The sequence below is a fragment of the Centroberyx gerrardi genome, chromosome 5, assembly GCF_048128805.1.
Source record: "Centroberyx gerrardi isolate f3 chromosome 5, fCenGer3.hap1.cur.20231027, whole genome shotgun sequence".
In the NCBI taxonomy this organism is placed as follows: domain Eukaryota; kingdom Metazoa; phylum Chordata; class Actinopteri; order Beryciformes; family Berycidae; genus Centroberyx; species Centroberyx gerrardi.
Window position 1 is genome coordinate 34,084,774 of NC_136001.1, and position 20,369 is coordinate 34,105,142.

Consider the following 20,369-nt stretch of genomic DNA (forward strand, 5'->3'; position numbering starts at 1 on the left):
TAAATGAACAAATGAACGATGCATCGTTCCATGAAGTTTTGCCAAAATCCGATCAGCGGCGTCCGAGATGTGTGTTTGTGTGACAGATGGACGGACTGGGGCCGATCCATAGTCCCTAGCTGGGACGGCATATCTGCTGTGAGCGCAACTCAAACAGCCGCGCATGCATATTATTTTTGCGAGCGCTTTCACAGCACTAGCCTGCGAGGAGAAAACCATGCTTTGAGCGGCGCAGAATCCGAAGGAGCGCGTGACTGTTATCCCCGAACTACTATCATTGCTCTCCTGCTCGCAAAACTTTCACCTGCTCGCTCATGAGTGGTTTTTCTTTTTGGCAGTAAGTGGGCGGACCCAGTCACCATTGTATCCCTGAATATAATTGGTTACAGTCCTCGTCTTTTATGATTGGTCGTTGTCTTTGTATCGGCGCAAGTAAACAAGAAAGGACGAAGAAACACTTTACCCCTCTCAATGCTTCCTGAGAAATGGCTGTGGAAACACCTCACATAAGAGCTATTTCATTTTACTAGTTTCATTATGCTACATTTACATTTTACTATAACTATGAGGGAAATGGGCCTGAATTATTAGACTAGCCCACCATTAGCTGATTAGCTAACGTTAGCTAGCTAACGCTACAGCGAAAGCTACAGCGACGCAGTGTTGGCAATGTACGGAGCCCGGGAAGGGACATAGAGGGAAAAAAAAAATCGAAGGTTGAAAAAAAAAAAGGTCAATGTACTTCCGGGTCAGTTCGGCACCATGGAAACAACCACAACAATGGAGCGCACACACCCGTGGGAGAGGTTCATAGAATTTTATTTTGAGATTGGCCTCAAATATAAAGACATTCAATCAGTGCTTGGCGAGATCTCACAAAAGTACATCTTTTTTTTTTTTTTCAACCTTTGATTTTTTTCCCCTCCATGTCCCTTCCCGGGCTCCGTAGCAATGTGTGTAGCTTCCAATATTCCAGTGCAAAATAACTTTACAATATGTAACTTAAACATATTTTAATAGTAGCACATTGTACCGGAAATCCAGCATTCAAGCTTTTTTTCTGACCAGGTTTATCTGGTTTTCAAATCTGGCTTTCTGCTGGCCACTGTGTCCTGTGATCTGGACAGCCAGAGTAAATTAATGCAATCTCTTAAATGTGCACTATGTAGTTTTGGGAGAGAAATTAGAAACTCAGAGGAGTGAATACATATTGTGGTATATTGTCATAACTGAATAAACAAACTGTCATCAGAGGAAAATATTGGGTCCCTGAAACACAACTTTGTTTACAAACACATTTACTATTCAAAGAAGCATCTTCAAGGCTTAACTTTGGTTCACAGTGCCTCAAAATGATTCAGTATTGATTTATGATGACATAAGATAGAATAATTCTAAGAATGACATTTATAGTAATATGTTTTGTAAACTAATTGCAAACTTTTAAACTAATTTCTCCCCCCAAACTGCATAGTGACCTTTAAAGTAGTCAATACATGTCTGAGGTGTGCCATTTCCTCAAGTGTACTTTATTGTTCTCCACAGCATATTCTGAGACGTCAGATCCTGGAGCGACTCCTGTCAAAATTTGAGCTTGCACTCATTCGGACACCACTTCCTGGATTTCATGGAGTTTGTGTGTCGCCAGGAGCTGTACCTCCCGCAAGCACTCTCAAGACATGTTGACATACCCCAAGGAATAATCCAAGCTCTTCAGGAGGTCTTTGGACTTATCAGGCAACATTTAGATTCAACAGCCCCAGATACAGCAGTGGGATCAGTAATTGGTCTGAGAGGACGTCCTAGGTTTGAAGTTGAGAGACGGCAGTTGGCTGAGATGTTGCAGACAAACCTCTCGGTGCCCTGCATTGCAAAACTGCTTGGTGTTTCAATCCGCACAATCTTTAGGAGGATGAGGGAGTTTGGCTTATCTGTTTCAGAACTTTATAGCTCCATCAGTGATGAGGAGTTGGATAACATGGTGACAACCATTAAGAATGATATGCCCACTGCTGGCTACCGGATGGTCAGAGGAAGGTTGCTGTCCATGGGTATTCGTGTGCAATGGGCAAGAATGGCTGCCTCGATGCATCGAGTGGATTCAATTGGCATCCTCTCCAGATTGGCCAGTCTGGGCTGTGTTGTGAGAAGAACATATTCTGTGCGAGGGCCCCTCTCTGATTGATAAGGTAGTGATATTTTTTATTGCATTTTTAGAGATTAAGAAATACTCTCTTTTTAATGTTCCAGTCTAGGTGAATCAGTGTTTCAATGCCAGATTGCCATTACAGTTTGTTCTTTGGTTTCCTAGATACAACATTGTAATCTTTGGTGGAGTGGACGGGTATTCGAGGAAGGTAAGACTGCATTTCACTTGAGTGATTGATTGATTGATTTTATTAATGGATATAGAAGACAATGAATCCAAGGGATAACATGTAAAAGTGAGAACACTTATTTCCAACATGGTCCCTGATGTCAGAAAACAGGACAGACAGTAACACATAACATCCATAGAATCCTCTAAAACAACAAGCAACAAAAATCCAAAGACAACCTTAATATAAAAACAACAGACATGAAACTTCAATCCCAAGTCCTAGTATCTTCCCTTTTAGTTACAATCAATATGTCCTAACAGCATTTCACAAATCAAACATAATGATGAAGAAAAAACACAATATGCTCACAGGACCTGCCTGTCATGGTCATCTTACCCCAGAGATGAGCCCGGACCTGACCTCTAAAAACCCCTCTGGATTCTGACAGTTTGATGCCGTTCCACAGTAAGGTCCCTGTATAAAAAAAGGAGCTCCGAGCTACGCTGCTTACTTGTGGCACCTTGCATGAGCGCACACTAGCCCTGGTGTTGTGTCCATGCTGTGTATGGACCATGACTATCTGCAGGCCCAGGTAGTCAGGGACACACATTTTAAACAACCTTGTATTTTTAGGATGAGTTTGCTGCCAGCCACTTGATATCACAAGACAGGGCCCAATTCTGTATCCTTCGTTTATGGAATTTGGTCCAAATGGAGCCAGTTTATGGAAGAACAAGCAAGTACGCTAGTGAAAGTAGACAAAAATCCTTGGGTTTTGACAAAAAACATGGGTTTTATCTTAATTAAAAAGTTTTAATCCACATGTATCCATGATATCTCTCTCATTTATATGGCAAAAATAGAAATAAAATTGAATTGCCATTATATAGTACAGGGTCCTGTTTCCCAAAAGAATCGTAGGGCTAATAGAGCTTTTGGTCATTAACTTTTATGATACTTTTAGCCTACGGATTGCTCTTAGTGGACGGGTTCGATTTAGCACCCAGGCATGAAGTGGGTTAGAATTAATCATGTTCAAATTGGACTGATGCACACAAACGTTGACCAGCCTGAGAGTCCAGAGGTATTGATCATATGTTTCAATAATAACTGGAATTTTTAGCAACCTGAGTTTGCTTTATTGGATTGTCACTGAAGTTAGTAATTTTTAAAATATTCTTTACTTTGTGCAATATGCATCGTCAAAAGAATACATCCTATCCTGTGAGTCTTACTCATTAAGCGAAACCTGGAACATCCATTTTCTGGGCAATTATATCCAAGTCGTGTTATTTTTACTGTATAGAGGCTTTGCACAGAATGTTTGGAACATGGTTACCAATGGTTACAGGCTGGAAGAAAGTCAAAAGTAAACAAAGAAAATGGCTTTTCTATACAGTGGTAGAATATTAAAATTATTCAGTGAAACATGGGAAAAACTTGATATTACTGTTTCACTGTGACTTGTTTATAAGACCCAGTAATAAGACACCAATTTATTTCACTTCTTAAGTGCACATAGCAGCCGGTGTCTCCCCCAACATGGAGGAAAAGTGGGCATTCCAAAGAACTTGTTCAAAGCCTCTATTATGATTTTCAGGAGCCGGATGTTGACTGGGAAATTGCTGCTGACCACGATGGAGAAGACGAGGATGCAGGGATTGTCATTCCTGAATTTGAGTGTCCTTTGAGTCCAGAGGACGTAACTGAACTTCAGTCAATATTTGAGCCAACCCAACACTCAAGGAACTTTACCTACTCTGCCGCGAGTATGTAGCTGGAAGATGTGGCTATTAAAAAGAAGGAGAGAACATTAGCAATGTTGATGTCAATTTTCACTGACAATCCATACAGATTTATGTTAAGGTATTAAACATTCTTGGTTTGTACTGTGATGCACTAAGAAAATAAGTTAAAATATAGTAGTCTCTATTCAAACTAATACTTTATATGCAATAACTTGCCAAACTATTGTTTAATTCTTCAGAGATTGGGTCCATCCTGGAGCATACAGTGAGGGTGATGAAGTTCAAGACCTGAGAGTAGGCTACTATCAAATGTATTATAGATACATTATTTTCATATGCATGTCAATAGGCCTTGGTTATTGTGTTTTTTTCTGGATAGTAACATTCTTTTCTCATCTTGAAGATAGACATGAATTATACAACATGATATATACAGTGCCAGTCAACAGTTTGGACACACCTACTCAGAGAAGGGCTTTTCTTTGTTTTACTATTTTACACATTTTAGAATAATAAAGACATGAAAACTATGAAATAGGGGGGATTTCAAATTTTTTTTTTTTTATTATTCTCAACACGTTTTTTCTGGATAGTAACATTCTCTTCTCATCTTGAACATAGACATGAATTATACATATGTGATGTTGCTCTCAAGGCAGAGCTGCTTTATTGAAAACCTCATCAAATTAAGTGTAATAAAGACTGGTTTGACAGAAAGCACATCTATGCACGACCAAACTCCTGACTGTTACTAACAGTCTGTGTTATAATGCTCACAAACTCTGGATATGATATGAGCTGAGGTGCTGTGTCGGAAATGTTATAGAGTTGGAGCATGCATTGACTACTGGAAAGCATATGCTGTGTGTACCATAACGCACTCCGCAATCATGGTCGAATTCAATTTGAATTCTAAATGTCTCTCTCTCTGTTGAGGTGATGGGGACATGTGCCTGTCCAGCAAGCCATTGAGGAAGCAACTGACAGTGATCTTGTGTTTCTCCTTCATCTCATCTTTATCTCTCTCCAGTTCATCTCTTTCTTTCTTTCTAGAACTTGCAAGGAAGCTTTCCAAAAATTCCTCCTAATCTTTCCATCCCGAACCTCCCCACAACCACCCCAGAACATTCCCAGAACCTGTCTATTACCTGCATACAACTTGCAAAGAACCTTTCCAGACGCACCTCCAACCTCCAACCGTCTCCAAACCTCCAGAACCGCCCCACATCTTCGACCGGAACTTGTCCAGAACGACCCAACATCCTCCCCAGAACCGTGTCACCATCTACCCAGACTCCCTTCCACCACAGCTAAGCAGAACCTTCCCCAGAACCTCCCCTCCACCTTTCTAGAACCTCCCCTCCACCTTTCTAGAACCTCCCCACAGTCTTTCCTCACAATCCTCAGGACCATTTTTCCCATGGAGTGATTAGTAGCTGAAAGTCCCTGGGACCCCTCCTGAGCTCGTTAACACCTCGTTTTCTCCTCGTTAGGCTGAGATCAAAGACAAGGGGGTAATTAACGAGGTTCACACCACTGCAGGCTATTGTACTGCTTCAATCCCTCCTCTGCTGCAGAATGCCTTAGGCTGGCACACACACACAAAAACACACACACACACACACACACACACAAGGTTCACACTCACACATCACCTACCACACACACTCAAACACACACCTAATACACACACACACGTGGCATTCACACATTCATACATATACTCACACACACTTTGAACACTACCGCTCTCACACACACACATGCGTAAACACACACCATACACAGAATTTAGGATTTGTGTTAGAATTTCATCAGGCCTACAAAGGAGTTACTATAGGGCTAATTTGTGTGGACAATATATAATATGTAATATATACAATCAGTGTGCAAAATTGACTTTTTGGCTCACCTGCAAAGTGCTGGTAAATGAAAAACTTTTCATAAAAATATGTCACCCTACCCATTTTCAAAGCAATGTTGTGCATTTGAATCAGTTGCTGTGTGAACGATTAAAGTGACAAGAGCAGATTTAGAGTTAATTTAAAACTTGCTTTCTCACTTATACACTGGATTGAGTTTGTAATTCATCATGAAGTCCAACAGAACTCAAATAAGCGTTTCGAAGCATACACACTCTGTTGAAGTTGATATCAAATTATCCAGAAATCTGGCGAGTTAACCATCAAGGAAGTTTAGACGCAACTACTTTGTGTAAAGTCGCGTAACAGGCAGCCAATCAGGAGCCTCTTTAATACAGAGCCATTGTTTTGCTTTGATTTGATTGGCTCACGGTCAGAGAGAGTGTACGGTGGCCAGCAGGGACAAAGTTGAGGACAGGAAAAGACCAAAGACTGTAGCAGGTGTGGTGAATCTCTCTCATTCATTTTCCTGCCAAAAACAATTGTTACCAGCCCTCAGTGCTTGGTATTGGTATTTTTGGACACTGTATATTTACAATACCCCTCCCTACCCCGATCCCCCAAATGTAAACGTAAGTATGTTGTCATGTAATGTCAGCCTTCCATTGATTTTCCATTGATCTCTGGTTCTGATTTTATTGTCTGTCTTGCTGTTATTTCCTTATTTCTATTAGGTTTCCTTTACATTTCTGCTGTTCCTTTTGTTGTGAAGAACTTTGTAACCCCAGTTTCAAAAGGTGCTATATTTACTTTCTTTCTTCTTTCCAAAATTAACTATCCATAACATACAATTTGGTGGACGTTCTTATTAAAATCTCCTTACAGTACCATGAGTTTATGAGATATTTTTAGAATGGGTTGCCCCAGTGGGAATCAAACCCCCAACCCTTTGTTAATGCCATGCTCAACTCGCCATAAATTATACTCATCATGAGACAAAGTAGTGACAGTTTTGATGATTTTATCAGTTCAATTTGTTTGTGTTTATTAAAATAGTTTTGTGCAATGATCATCAGGTAACAGCTTTTTTCCTAAACAGAAGATATATAATGTTTTGGAATCAAACACTTCAATTGAAATTAGCAACATAATCCACTAAAGTATTAAAACTCTGTAATCTGATTACCTGAAGTTGCTTTTCTTTTACTTTCCCTCCATAGAATGAATGAATGAAGGGGAAATTGATTTCTCATCTCTCTACCACCTCACCTCCCTCTCCGCCCCTCGTTCTCTCTCTCCTATACACTCTCTTCCTCTCTCCACCCTCTCTAACCCACTGACACACACACACACACACACACACACACACACACACCTCCAGCTCATTAAGCAGGCTGTCATGCAGACGTTAATTTCCTTTCACACACTCGTTTATTTTAACAGGACCAAGCAGCATAGCAGCACGCAACAAACTGTGTGTGTGTGTGTGTGTGTGTGTGAACAGAGAGAGGTGACAGAGAAAATATGAGGTTTTAATGGACCATGTTCAGTTGTATCATAAATGTATTAGATTCAGTTAAAGAGAGAGAGAAAGAGAGACAGGCAGAAAGAGACATAAAGATAGGGAGTGAAAGACAGGGAGAGTGAGAGAGAGAGACATAGAGACTTATAGACTTAAACATTTAACTACTATGTACAAATATGCATATATTAAAAAAAAGTATAAAAAAAAAAGTATATATACGCATATGTAAACAACACTAGGACAATAGTGCAATGGTGCAGAGTGCAAAGATGCTGGAATAAATGCTGGAATAAATGTTATATATTATATACACAAATCAGATATTGTACAGATGATGATGATGGGGGAGGAGGAGCAGGAGGAAATCCCCGGTCTGGGCCTTTCACTCCTGCTTTCATGAGGTAGGTGTTACAGGTTTATTGCACAGGGATAGTTTCTGTCACTGTGTGACTGATTAAGTGTTCAACAGAGTGACGGCCTGTGGGAAGAAACTGGTCTTGTGTCTGCTTGTTTTGGCGTACAGTGTTCTGTAGCGCCTACCAGAGGGGAGGAGCTGGACCAGGTTGTGTCCAGGGTGTGACGGGTCTGCTGTGATCTTTCCTGCCCGTTTCCTGACTCTGGAGATGTGTAAGTCCTGAATGGAGGGCAGGTTGGCACCAATGATTTTTCCTGCAGTCCTGACTGTCCTTTGTAGTCTGTTCCTGTCCTGTTTGGTGGCCGATCCAAACCAGACAGCGATGGATATGCAGAGAACAGACCGGATTACTGCAGAGTAGAACTGGATCAGCAGCTCCTGAGGCAGGTTGAACTTCCTGAGCTGGCGTAGGAAGTACATCCTCTGCTGGGCCTTTTTGATGAGTGTGTCTATGTTGGACGCCCACTTTAGGTCCTGGGAGATTGTGGATCCCAGAAACCTGAAGGTTTCCACAGCAGACACGGTGCTGTTGAGTATGGTGAGGGGGGGCAGTGTTGGGGCGCTCCTCCTGAAGTCCACTGTCATCTCCACAGCTTTGAGCTTGTTCAGCTCCAGGTTGTTACGACCACACCAGAGGGCCAGCCGATCGACCTCCCGTCTGTATGCAGACTCGTCACCGTCCCGGATGAGGCCGATGACCGTTGTGTCGTCTGCAAACTTCAGGAGTTTGACAGATGGGTCTCCTGAGGTGCGGTCGTTTGTGTAGAGGGAGAAGAGCAGAGGGGGGAGCACACATCCCTGGGGGGCGCCAGTGCTGACTGTCCCGGTGCTGGATGTGATTTTCCCCAGACTCACCTGCGGCCTCCTGTCTGTCAGGAAGTCTGTGATCTACTGACAGGTGGAGGCTGGCACAGCGAGCTGGGTGAATCAAAGGCTTTTCTAAAATCAATAAAGCAAGCAAATATTTTACCATTTTTTGTTTGATGTACATGTTTTTCAATGAGTGTGTGAAGTGTGTAAATATGGTCGGTGGTACGATGTTTGGGGAGAAAGCCAATTTGGTTTTTACTAAGGATGTTGTGATTTTCAAGGAGATTTGAGATTCTACTATTTATAATGCTGCAGAACAGCTTTCCCAGACAACTGCTGTAGACTGGACCCCGGTAGAGAACATCCTGAACTCAGTATAATATTGAACAGTTTGAGCACTGCATCCTGTATGTTGGGGCTGCAGTTTTTGAGCATTTCATTTTTTATGTTGTCTGGACCACAAGTTTTATTTGGTTGGAGACATTTTGTCTTTCTTGACATTTCTTCCCAAGTGATTGTGGAAGTCGACGGGGTTTTGGTTGTTTTTTATGGTTGATTCTAACTTTTGGAGTTTTTCTTTTATAAGATGGTGACTTGAATTCAATTTGTTTATTGGAATGTATTTATAGAGATTTTCAAAATGGGTTCTCCAAATATCACCATTTTGAATGGGTAATGCTGGTGTTTCTTTTGTGCTCAAGGTGTCCCACATCTCCCAAAATTGATTTTGGTTTATGGACTGTTCAATTTCATCTAATCTTCTGCTAGTATAATTTTGTTTTTTGTTCCTAAGTGTGTATTTATATCTTTTGAGGGTGTTAGTCGTTTGGTTGGTGATGTTTTAAGTTAGAAATTTTCCTCAGGACTTTTCTGATGTTTTTACACTCACTGTCAAACCATTTTTCATTATTTTGTTTTTTGTTATGCTTCTTTTTCACTTTGGCAAGGTTAGCCTTAATAGCTGCCTCGTGAAAGAGCATATTAACATCAGTGATGGCTAAATTAATACCATCTCTGGTGGTGTCATACTGACTTTCTTTAAATTTCAATATTTGGTTTGCTATATCTGGGGAGTTCAGGGCCATAAGGAATTTGTGGCCACTGTCTTGAGTCCATCTATATGTCTGCTTTAGTTTGTACAGCTTACTGGGCTGCTGTGGTGGCTGTTTGGTTTGACCAGAAAGCTTGAGGTAGATATTAATTTGGTTGTGGTCTGAGACGGGGGATTGCTGCCTGACAGTGATTGCATAGTCTACTACACTGGACCCAAGAGCTGAGGAATATGTGAATCTCCCTAAAGAGTCTCCTCTGAACCTCCCGTTAACTATGTACAGGCCTGAGGCTCGACAGAGATGCACTATCTCCTTGCCACTTTGGTTTATTTCTGAGTCAAGGTTGTTGCGATAGGTGATGGGGGGACTGACCAAATGAATGGCTGTTCCCTTGTGGATCAATGAAGTCAGGTTCGCTTCCTGTCCGACCATTTAGATCTCCAGTCAGAAGAACGTTTCCCTGGGCCTGGAAATGGTTGATTTCTGATTGGAGCGTTCTTCAAAATAAGGAGAATCTACTGGTGGTATGTAAATAGCATATAGATATATATCCCTGTCAGCTATTGCTAAAGTCTTATCTAATCTCAGCCATATATGTGATTTTCCTTCTTTTACTGGTGAGATGTGGCTGTTGAGTTCTCCTCTGTACCACACCAAAATCCCCCCAGATGTTCTGCCTTTGCGTATATTTCTAAATTTTATAGAGGGCACCTTGACTTCGTTGTACCCCGAGGGACAGTGAGTGAGCATGTCATTTTGACACCATGTTTCCTTCAGCACAATAATATAAATGTCTTCAATAGATTTCAGAAATTCAGGGTTTCCACTCTTCCACTCTTCTGTCAGAGGAGACACACTTCCTCTTTGTGTTTACCTCCGCTTTCAGAAGAGGGAAAGACTCTTCAAAGGAGTTCAGGTTCATTCCTCTGTATCATGACTTTGCCTTTGATGTAGTAAGTTACAGTAAGCAAAGGGTCATCTTTGTCCAGATTTTTATCTTTACATATCTTCAGTCTGCCCCCACAGCCAATGCCCTCACTGAAAACATGAGCATAGTTGTCGCGTAGAGTTTCCTTCCATAGATTAGGAGAGTCAGTGAAGAAAATTAGGTTGTTTTTCTTCCTCCCCTGTTTTTGTTGTGCGTAGTCGGCGTATAAGACTTCTGGACTGCTTGTATTTTTCTTGCGAAGTTTCGCTTGTGTACTTCGCAGGATACACAACTTCTCTACTCTCTTCTCTGTGTGTAGTGCTGCTCTGAGCCGCTTGTTTTTTGGTTTCCATGGCAACTGTTTACCTGCAGTTTCACTGTCCAAGATAGCTAGCTAGCTTTTGGCTTGCCTTTCTTGATTGATATGTAATCAGATTGTCACAAAATATACAAAATCTGTTCTTGAAGTACTTGATGATGTTCCTCTACTGATATTCTTCCGTCTTCTTCAGAAACATCCGCGATGAAAAGCTAGGCTAACTTGATATTGGCAAATGTTTGTATCAGTGACTGTTTCTCAGTTCATAAAGTTGAATATTAATCCAGAATATTGTTCCTTTCTTAAGGTTTTCTATTGTAGCACAATTACCTCTTCGTTAGAGTCCACTTTTGAAAAGTCTGGTTCACATCGTCCAACTTTTTCAGTTCAAATTTTGATAATTTTCAGGAGCTCATCCTAGATGCTGCTGCTCAGTGGGTTGAATTCTCTCTCTCCCTCTCTCTCTCTTTCTCTCTCTCTCTCTCTCTCTCTCCCTCTCTCTCCCTCTCTCTCTTTCAGAAGCTGTCCTCTGTTAAGAAAAACACCAACTGTTGTTGATTTACATGGTTTTTAATCCTCCTAATGTAAACACTAGGGCTGCTTTCACATTATCTGGACTGCTGCCAGCATCACACACACACACACACACACACACACACACACACACACACACACACACACACACTGCAGGCTGTTTTTATTTCTACTTCTATGGACATTTCTTCCCTTTCATATTTGAATGACCGAGCTTTTGACACATGTGACAGCTGAACATGAGTTTTCTACTCATTTTTAGTCTGTAAATAATTTACTTACATTGAAAACCCCAAAGTAACATGGAGCTGCGTCTGATTCATGGTGGGGTCTGAAAGCAAAATTGATATTTTCCATCAGCAGGTCTTACACTGCAGCAAACTATGTGAATATAACCAGAGCTAAAAGTACACAAGGCTATATCCAAATGAAAGTGAAGAAAATCTGATGAATCATTTCAGGCCTCAAGGCAATAAAAACTAGAGCATTTGTAAACGGTGTAGATTGTTGATATGCTATAGAAAATGGTTCTTTATGCTTGTAACACCGCAGAACCCTTTTTGGTGCAACAAAGAACCCATTTAGAAAGGTTCTCCTCAATTAGTTCTACATAGAACATAATGGTGCTGTAAAAATCCATTTAAGGATGCATTAAATGTAACAAACCAGCACTATTTAACTGTTGAAGACTTTTTTCAGAAACAATACTGGGTTCTTGCCTCTGAAAACATTTTTTTAAAAATTTTTCCCAAGTAAATTTTGTTCGGTGTGTGTATATATCTTATATCTCCTCTCTATATATTTCTTCTTCCCCGCCCCCCGGCAACTGCACATCCATGAAGAAACGATGCTATGCAAATGCCACATGCCACATATTCAATGTAACATGCTAAATACCCCCTGAATGCACATACAACACACACTTTCTACCCACTACATCTCCCTGCGGTGTACACGCCTGTGGTGGTGTGCGTAGGCATGTCGTGAACATGGAAGCTGCTCTTTAAGTGGTTAGTCAGGCTAATCTGTGCAAGCGTGCGGTTAGCTAGCGGCCTGAAGCGACGCGCCTCAGTGAGAGAGCAGCTGTGCTTGGATCAGCGTGGTGGAAGTTAAATATAGCGGCGGAACTGGTGATTTGTACACACACACACGGATGACGGTGACACGCATGTGTTGCTATAGAGCAGCGGTTCAGAAACTGGGTTCCTTGAGGAGGTTCTTGGGGTCTCAGAGGGGGTTCCCGGAGTCCTTGGAGGAGGTTCTAGGTATCTTTGAGGAGGTTCCAGGGGGTCCTTGTGGCGGTTTCAGGGGTCCTTGAGGGGGTTCTTGGGGTCCCGGAAGAGGTTCCATGAGGTTCCAGGTGTCCCGGAAGACGTTCCAGAGGTCTTTGAGGGGGATCTAGTGGTCCTTGAGTTGGTTCTAGAGGTCTTTGAGGAGGTTCTAGGGGTCCGTGAGGAGGATCCAGGGGTCTTTGAGGAGGACCCTGTGGTCTTTGAGGGGGTTCCCGGAGTCTTGGAGGAGGTTCTAGGTATCTTTGAGGAGGATCCAGGGGTCCTTGTGGCGGTTTCAGGGGTCCTTGAGGGGGTTCTTGGGGTCCCTGAAGAGGTTCCATGTGGTTCCAGGTGTCCCTGAAGAGGTTCCAGGAGGTTCCAGGTTCCCCCAGAAGACGTTCCAGGGGTCTTTGAGGGGGATCTAGTGGTCCTTGAGTTGGTTCTAGAGGTCTTTGAGGAGGTTCTAGGGGTCCGTGAGGAGGATCCAGGGGTCTTTGAGGAGGACCCAGTGGTCTTTGAGGAGGTTCCAGGGGTCCTTGAGGTTCTAGGGGCCTTTGAGAAGGTTCAAGGAGTCCTTGAGGAGGTTCCAGGGGTCCTTGAGGTTCTAGGGGTCTTTGAGAAAGTTCCAGGGGTCCTTGAGGAGGTTCCAGGGGTGCTTGAGGAGGTTCTAGGGGCCCTTGAGGAGGTTCGAGGGGTGCTTGAGGAGGTTCGAGGAGTCCTTGATGAGGTTCTAGGTATCTTTGAGGGGTTCTAGTAAGAAAATGCACTCTTAATAACACTTTATCCACTGATGTCTTCCAACTGATATACACATTTCTGTGTTTGAATTTGTTCCAAACAAAATACTAAAAGTCAGAATACAAAATGCAGCACTGTGTGAGGGGGAATGTGCGCTTCACCAGTGTTGAGCCAAAAAACATCAAATCTAATACGACTACTCAAAAAAAAGTTGAGGTAGCACGTCCCAAATTTGAAGGGAAAACAACGGCTGGGTACAAAATGTACATTTCACTTATTTATTGGGGCTCGCACCATGAAACACTAATGCCTTTGGGCAAGAAAAACCTTCATCAGACCGTTAAAACCAAAAGGCATTGTGTTTTTCTTTTTTTTCCCTCAAATTTTGACGTGCTACCTCACTTTTTTGAGTAGCTTTTGAGTAGTGTATTTATGTCCATATTAAACATATCAAATTTAATTCTGATAGCATGAAAGGGTTGTTTTTTATTCTGCAGTTGAGGGCCTGGATGCTGAGTCTGTGTTTCAGACTGCACCAATATACTGAACAGCATTTCTCTTCCTCAGCTCATAGAAACATATGAAGAGTGTGTTGTGCTGCTGCAGCTGATACATTATGAATGGAGCTCACTACTTCTGACTTCTCCAGGGAGGGAAGAACAAGCTGCAAACTCTGATATGAACTGGAGGAGAGGAGGAGAGAGAGGGAGAGGAGGGAGGAGAGGAGAGGAGGGTGGAGAGGAGAGGAGGGTGGAGAGAGAAGGAGAGGAGAGGAGGAGAGGAGGAGGAGAGAGGGAGAGGAGAGAAGGAGAGGAGAGGAGAGAAGGAGAGAGGAGAGGAGAGAGGGAGAGGAGAGAAGGAGAGAGGAGAGAAGGGGAAAGGAGGAGAGGCGAGGAGAGGAGGATACGAGAGGGGAGGAGAGGAAGAGAGGCGAGGAGAGGAGGAGAAGAGAGAAGGAGAGAGAAGGGGAGGAGAGGAGAGGAGAGGAGGAGAGAGGGAGAGGAGAGAAGGAGAAGAGAGAAGGAGAGGAGGGGAAAGGAGGAGAGGCAAGGAGAGGAGAGAGAAGGAGAGGAGGGAGGAGAGGAGAGGAGGAGAGAGGGAGAGGAGAGGAGAGAAGGAGAGGAGAGGAGGGAGGAGAGAGGAGAGGAGAGAAGGAGAGGAGGGTGGAGAGAGAAGGAGAGCAGAGGAGGAGAGGAGAGGAGAGGAGGAAAGAGAAGGAGAGGAGAGAAGGAGAGGAGGGAGGAGAGAGAAGGAGAGGAGGGTGGAGAGGAGGAGAGGAGAGGAGAGGAGGAGAGAGGGAGAGGAGGAGAGAGGGAGAGGAGAGAAGGAGAGGAGAGGAGAGAAGGAGAGGAGGGGAAAGGAGAAGAGGCGAGGAGAGGAGGATACGAGAGGGGAGGAGAGAGGAAGAGAGGCGAGGAGAAGAGAGGAAAGGAGAGGAGAGGAGAGGAAAGGAGAGGAGGAGAGGAAAGGAGAGGAGGAGAGGAAAGGAGAGGAAAGATGCAAAGAGAGGAAATTAGGCAAAATGAGGAGAGAAGACAAAAGGAATGGAAAGAAGAAAAGAGAAGCAAAGAAAAGATGAGAGGAGCAGAAGAGGGAAAAGAACACGGGAGAAGGGAGTGGAAAGAGAAGAGGAAAACGACAGAAGACAAGAGGAAAAGAGAAGAAAGGATGAGCAAAGAGGAGAGGAAAGTAGAGAAGAAACGAGCCGAGAAGCAGAGAAGAAAGGAGAAGAGAGGAAGGTAGTGAAGAGAAGCAAAGAGAAAAGAGAGGAAAGGAGGAGTGGAAAGAAGAGGACAGAGGATAAAAGGAGAGAAGGGATGCGGTGAGAAGAGAAGCAAAATGAGAAGAGGAGATGAGAGGAAATTAGAGAGGAGAAAGAGTAGCAAGAAGAGTGGAAGAGAGCAGAAGAAAAGAGAGGAGTGGAAATGAGAGAAGAGGAGAAAGAAGAAGAAAGTGAGGTCAGGTGAGGCGAGGAGACAAGGGTGAAGAAAGAGTGGGGAGGAAACTGAGGGAAGGTGGAAGAGATAAAGAGAGAGAAAGAGGAGAGAGGGACGAAGAGGGAAAGTAGTAGTAGCTTTTTATTAGTGCTTCGCAGTCATTTACAGACTGAAATTACCCACCAATTTACATACATATAGTATATCAAAACAGCAGGGAGATAAAAATACATTTTCAATAATTGTGAAAGTGGTAGCATATACAATCTACAATGAAAGGGGACGGGAGAACTGTAGTAACGACCTGTTCTTGCCAGCGGGGTGTTAAGTTTGTTGTGGGTGGGACGTCCAGATATTTGTTCTCTAGACGGGGGGAGCCAGTCAAAGGAGTGGGAGGACTGCAGTGAAAGACAGGGTTCCCACAGCTTCTTAAACATCAAATTCAAGGACTTTTCAAGGACTTTCCAGGCCCAATTCCCTCAAATTCAAGGACCCAACACGGCATAGTTTGAGACACGGATCAAGGTTAATTACAGTTAGTTAGTTACAACACTGAGAATTTTTATAATGAGAACTAGCAGCTTTACAGAAGCTCACAGACAACAATTAAAAAGAGAGAGAGGCTTGAATGTGTGAACACTTCTCAACAACTTCTCTAAATTCAAGCACTTTCAATGACCCATGTCTATTTATGTCTATTTTTAAAAACCTTCAAGGCCTTGATTTTTTTTTCTCAAATTCACAAACTTTCAAGGATTTCAAGGACCCGTGGGGACCTTGGAAAGAGAAAATTTCAGGCAGATCTGCTCCCTCCTCTTCTCAAGAAGGGGGATGCCTCGGGTGTTCAGGGCTGGCTGGTAGCTGGTGTCAGATGCTCCCAGGATAATGCGACATGCGACGTGCTTCACATAAAACTTGATAATGATAGTGAGAATAAGATAAAGAGGAGAATAGAATACATAAAATGCATCTTCACATGAAAATAGACATAGAATGAGCATAACATAAGATGGAAAATAAAACCCACTGAATAACAATAGTAAAAATATGAGGAATGCATAACATAAGATGAAAAATAAAATCCACTGTAAAATAATAATAAAAATAAAGTTAAAAAATAGAGTACATAGGATGCATAAAATCAAATAAAATACAAATTTTAAAAGAAGTGAGAAAAAAAAAGAAAAGAGTTTAAGGCCTGTATTGGGAAAGTCATAGCTAGTTAAAGGCTAAAGTGAAGAGATAAGTTTTTAGCTTTCTTTTAAAAATATTTAGCGAGCTGCTTCCCTGATATCTATAGGTAGTGTGTTATCTATAGGTAGTGTGATATCTACAGGTAGTGTGATATCTATAGGTAGTGTGATATCTACAGGTAGTGTGATATCTACAGGTAGTGTGATATCTATAGGTAGTGTGATATCTAAAGGTAGTGTGATATCTATAGGTAGTGATATCTATAGGTAGTGTGATATCTATAGGTAGTGTGATATCTATAGGTAGTGTGTTATCTATAGGTAGTGATATCTATAGGTAGTGTGTTATCTATAGGTAGTGTGATATCTATAGGTAGTGTGATATCTATAGGTAGTGTGTTATCTATAGGTAGTGATATCTATAGGTAGTGTGATATCTATAGGTAGTGATATCTATAGGTAGTGTGATATCTATAGGTAGTGTGTTATCTATAGGTAGTGTGATATCTATAGGTAGTGTGATATCTATAGGTAGTGTGATATCTAAAGGTAATGTGATATCTATAGGTAGTGTGATATCTATAGGTAGTGTGATATCTATAGGTAATGTGATATCTATAGGTAGTGTGTTCCATAGCTTTGGGGTGTAACTGACAAATGTTGCATCCCCGATTTTCTTTCAGCCGTTGCTGGGAACCTCCAATAAACCGGCAGCAGATGATCGCAGTGTTCTTGAAGGCAGGTAGTGAACAAGGGAGTTAGCAATGTAGCTTGGTCCTAGCCCATTAAGGGCTTTGCATATAAGGAGGAGGACCTTAAAATCAATTCTAAATGTTACAGGAAGCCAGTGTAGAGCAGCTGAAACTGGACTAATGTGCTCTCTCCTCTTGGTTCTGGTTAATAGCCGAGCTGCAGAGTTTTGAATGAGCTGAAGTCTCTCGGTGGTTTTTTTCGGGAGACCGGTAAAAAGTGCGTTACGGTAATCGAGTCGGCTTGAAATAAAGGCATGAATCAGTTTTTCAGCATCTTTTTGATTTATAAATGGTCGTACTTTAGCTATGTTTCTAAGGTGGAAAAATGATGTTTTCGTCACCTTGTTAATGTGGGACTTCAAGCTTAGATCTGAATCTAGGATAAAACGCTTGATGCGCTTGAGGAGGAAAAGCTTCCTGCTATAGCGCTTGCCGTCGTGGTGTTTACCTGGTCACTCCACCTGAGGGTGTGCTGGATGGAAAGTCCCAGCACTTTGATTGTAGGCAGGACAGACAGGGGGATGTTGGTGGTGCTGGTGGTGGATTTTTACTGAATGATACGTGCATAGCGACACAGAAGAGAACAGAGAAAGAAAAGAAGAAAAAGTTCCTCTCATTAAATGTAACCAGATTATCTGTGACTGTGGAGAAGACCTTGAGGGAGAGAAGGAAAGAGAGAGAAAAGGAGAAGAACAAGAGGAGAAAGGAAATAAAATATTTCTCATCAAATTACCGAACAATTTTTCTGTCATTTTGGAAACAATAGGCGAAGATACAAAATGTGCATCTACAGAAGACCTTACATTTCAAGTGTGCATTGTAAGACTATCCACTTATCAAATATATTACATTTACAGATGTAGATAAGATGTACAGAACATGCAGATTTGGATATGTGCATTACTGGCTGTTCACATTATCAAAAAACTCCAGATGGAGGGATGAGCTTTTGGGAGAAAGAAAAGGAAAGACAAGAGGAGAAAGTGGTTTTTAGTGATTTTAAGTGAAGGTATCCGTGTCTTTTTACTCCATTCATGTCAAATCCTTTTCACTACCCACCGAGGCCATATGGATTTTTAGCAGCTTCTCTTTTATCTTCCTGGTGGAGAACGGCTCCCTCCGACCAGAACCCACCAACCTTATCTAGTCATTAGGAAAAAGTTCAGCCGGCCTCCGAATAGATAGATAGATAGACAGATAGATAGATAGATAGAGAGAGAGAGAGAGAGAGAGAGAGAGAGAGAGACAGGCAGGCAGGCAGGCAGGCAGACAACATCACCGCTGTCTACTGTCTAATAAAGCAGGATTGCTAAATATGAAGTTTAAAAAGAGACAAGTGAAGTGAGGTATGTATACGTGGTGGTTATTGTTTCTCCGCTGGCTTGGGATCAAATCCCACTGTAAACTTTTAATAGAATAGAATAGAATAGAATAGAATCTACTCCTTGCCCCTCTCAGCCTGTTCTCAATAGACTTCAATAGGCGACACCAAACTAGCGCAGCATAGTTAACTACTCTGTCTCCTTCTCTGCCTATTCTCAACAGAACGGACGAGGCTGAAATAGAATAGAACAGTTTTCTATTTATACTTTTTATCCCTCTCAGCCTGTTCTCAGTAGAGAATAGTATAGAATAGTTAAATATTGTCTCTCTCTCAGCCTTTCCACTCTTTCAATAAAGTCAAAAAGCTAATAACTAAGATTATATTATATTATATTGTGAAAAGTATATTTATTATAATAACTCTGTAGTAATTATATAATAACTATAAATACCAGTTAGGATAAGCACAATAAATGAGAGGAGAAAAATACAAAGGTTCATAGGGGAGATGCTACAGGACTTTCAGGTGACATAATTCGCCCTCTGGCGGCCATGTTGGAGGTCCTCAGCTCTGAACAGCTGATTGTGTTTCTGTCTGTCTCAACAGAATTAAACAGACAGTTAATTTCTGTCTGTTTCTGACTGAACTGATCATTTCATCACTGATCCATCTGATTGATTTAGTGTTTAGATAATGTCAGCTTGTTAGCTAGCTAACCATAGTATCTGGTCAGCTAACATCACTGTCTTGTTGTTAACACATCCGATTAGCACACTAGCTAACGTATCTAGTAGCAGCTAGCGTTAGCATGTTCACATTAACATCAGTGTGTTTGCTGGCTAGTTAGCTAGCTAACAGTTTGTTCAGGTTAACTGAGCTGACTCTTCTCAAGCTACAACTCAGAGTGTTTTGGAGTAGAGACTAGGGCTAAAGACAAGACAGTTTACTGTGTCACAGTAACCAAATCCACCTTTAACAAGCTGACTCAGCTGCTCTCTGGTTCTAGCTTGTATTTGTGCACAGCCAGTTCCCCAGTGAACCTCGGTGGTGCTCACAGTGTTTGCTAGATTTGTGATGCATCTGCAAAGCCTCTACAGACAGACAGGCAGACTGAATACACGCTTATGATAAAAGTGCTCGTTTTAACCGTAGGCCCCGGACTGTAGGCTACTTGGTTGTGTTTTTGGTGGGAAACTGGGGCAAAATTCAGTATTATTTTGTATTATTATTTCACAGTTTGTCTGTCAGGCAGCATGTGATCCGACTGAGCTGCTGGACGGATGGAGGAGAAACAAACAGAGAGGAGGCTTTCTCTCCAGGCTTCAGCTGACCTCTAAAACACAGAATAAAGAGAAACATTGGCCCACGGCACACACACACACACACACACACACACACACACACCTACACACACACACACACACACACACATACACAGTCATGTAATTGGAGCAAATGTTTGTTATCTAATAGTAAATGATGAGGGAAGAAGAGAAGGATAAAGAATAGGAGGCAAGGGATAAAAAGAAAGGTGATAGGAAAGGAAGGAGGGAAGGAGAGAAGGATGAGGAATTGCAGAGGGAGGGAAAAGACCATAGTGAGGAAAGACGGAGAGAGGGGGGATAGAGGGAGGAGTGAAG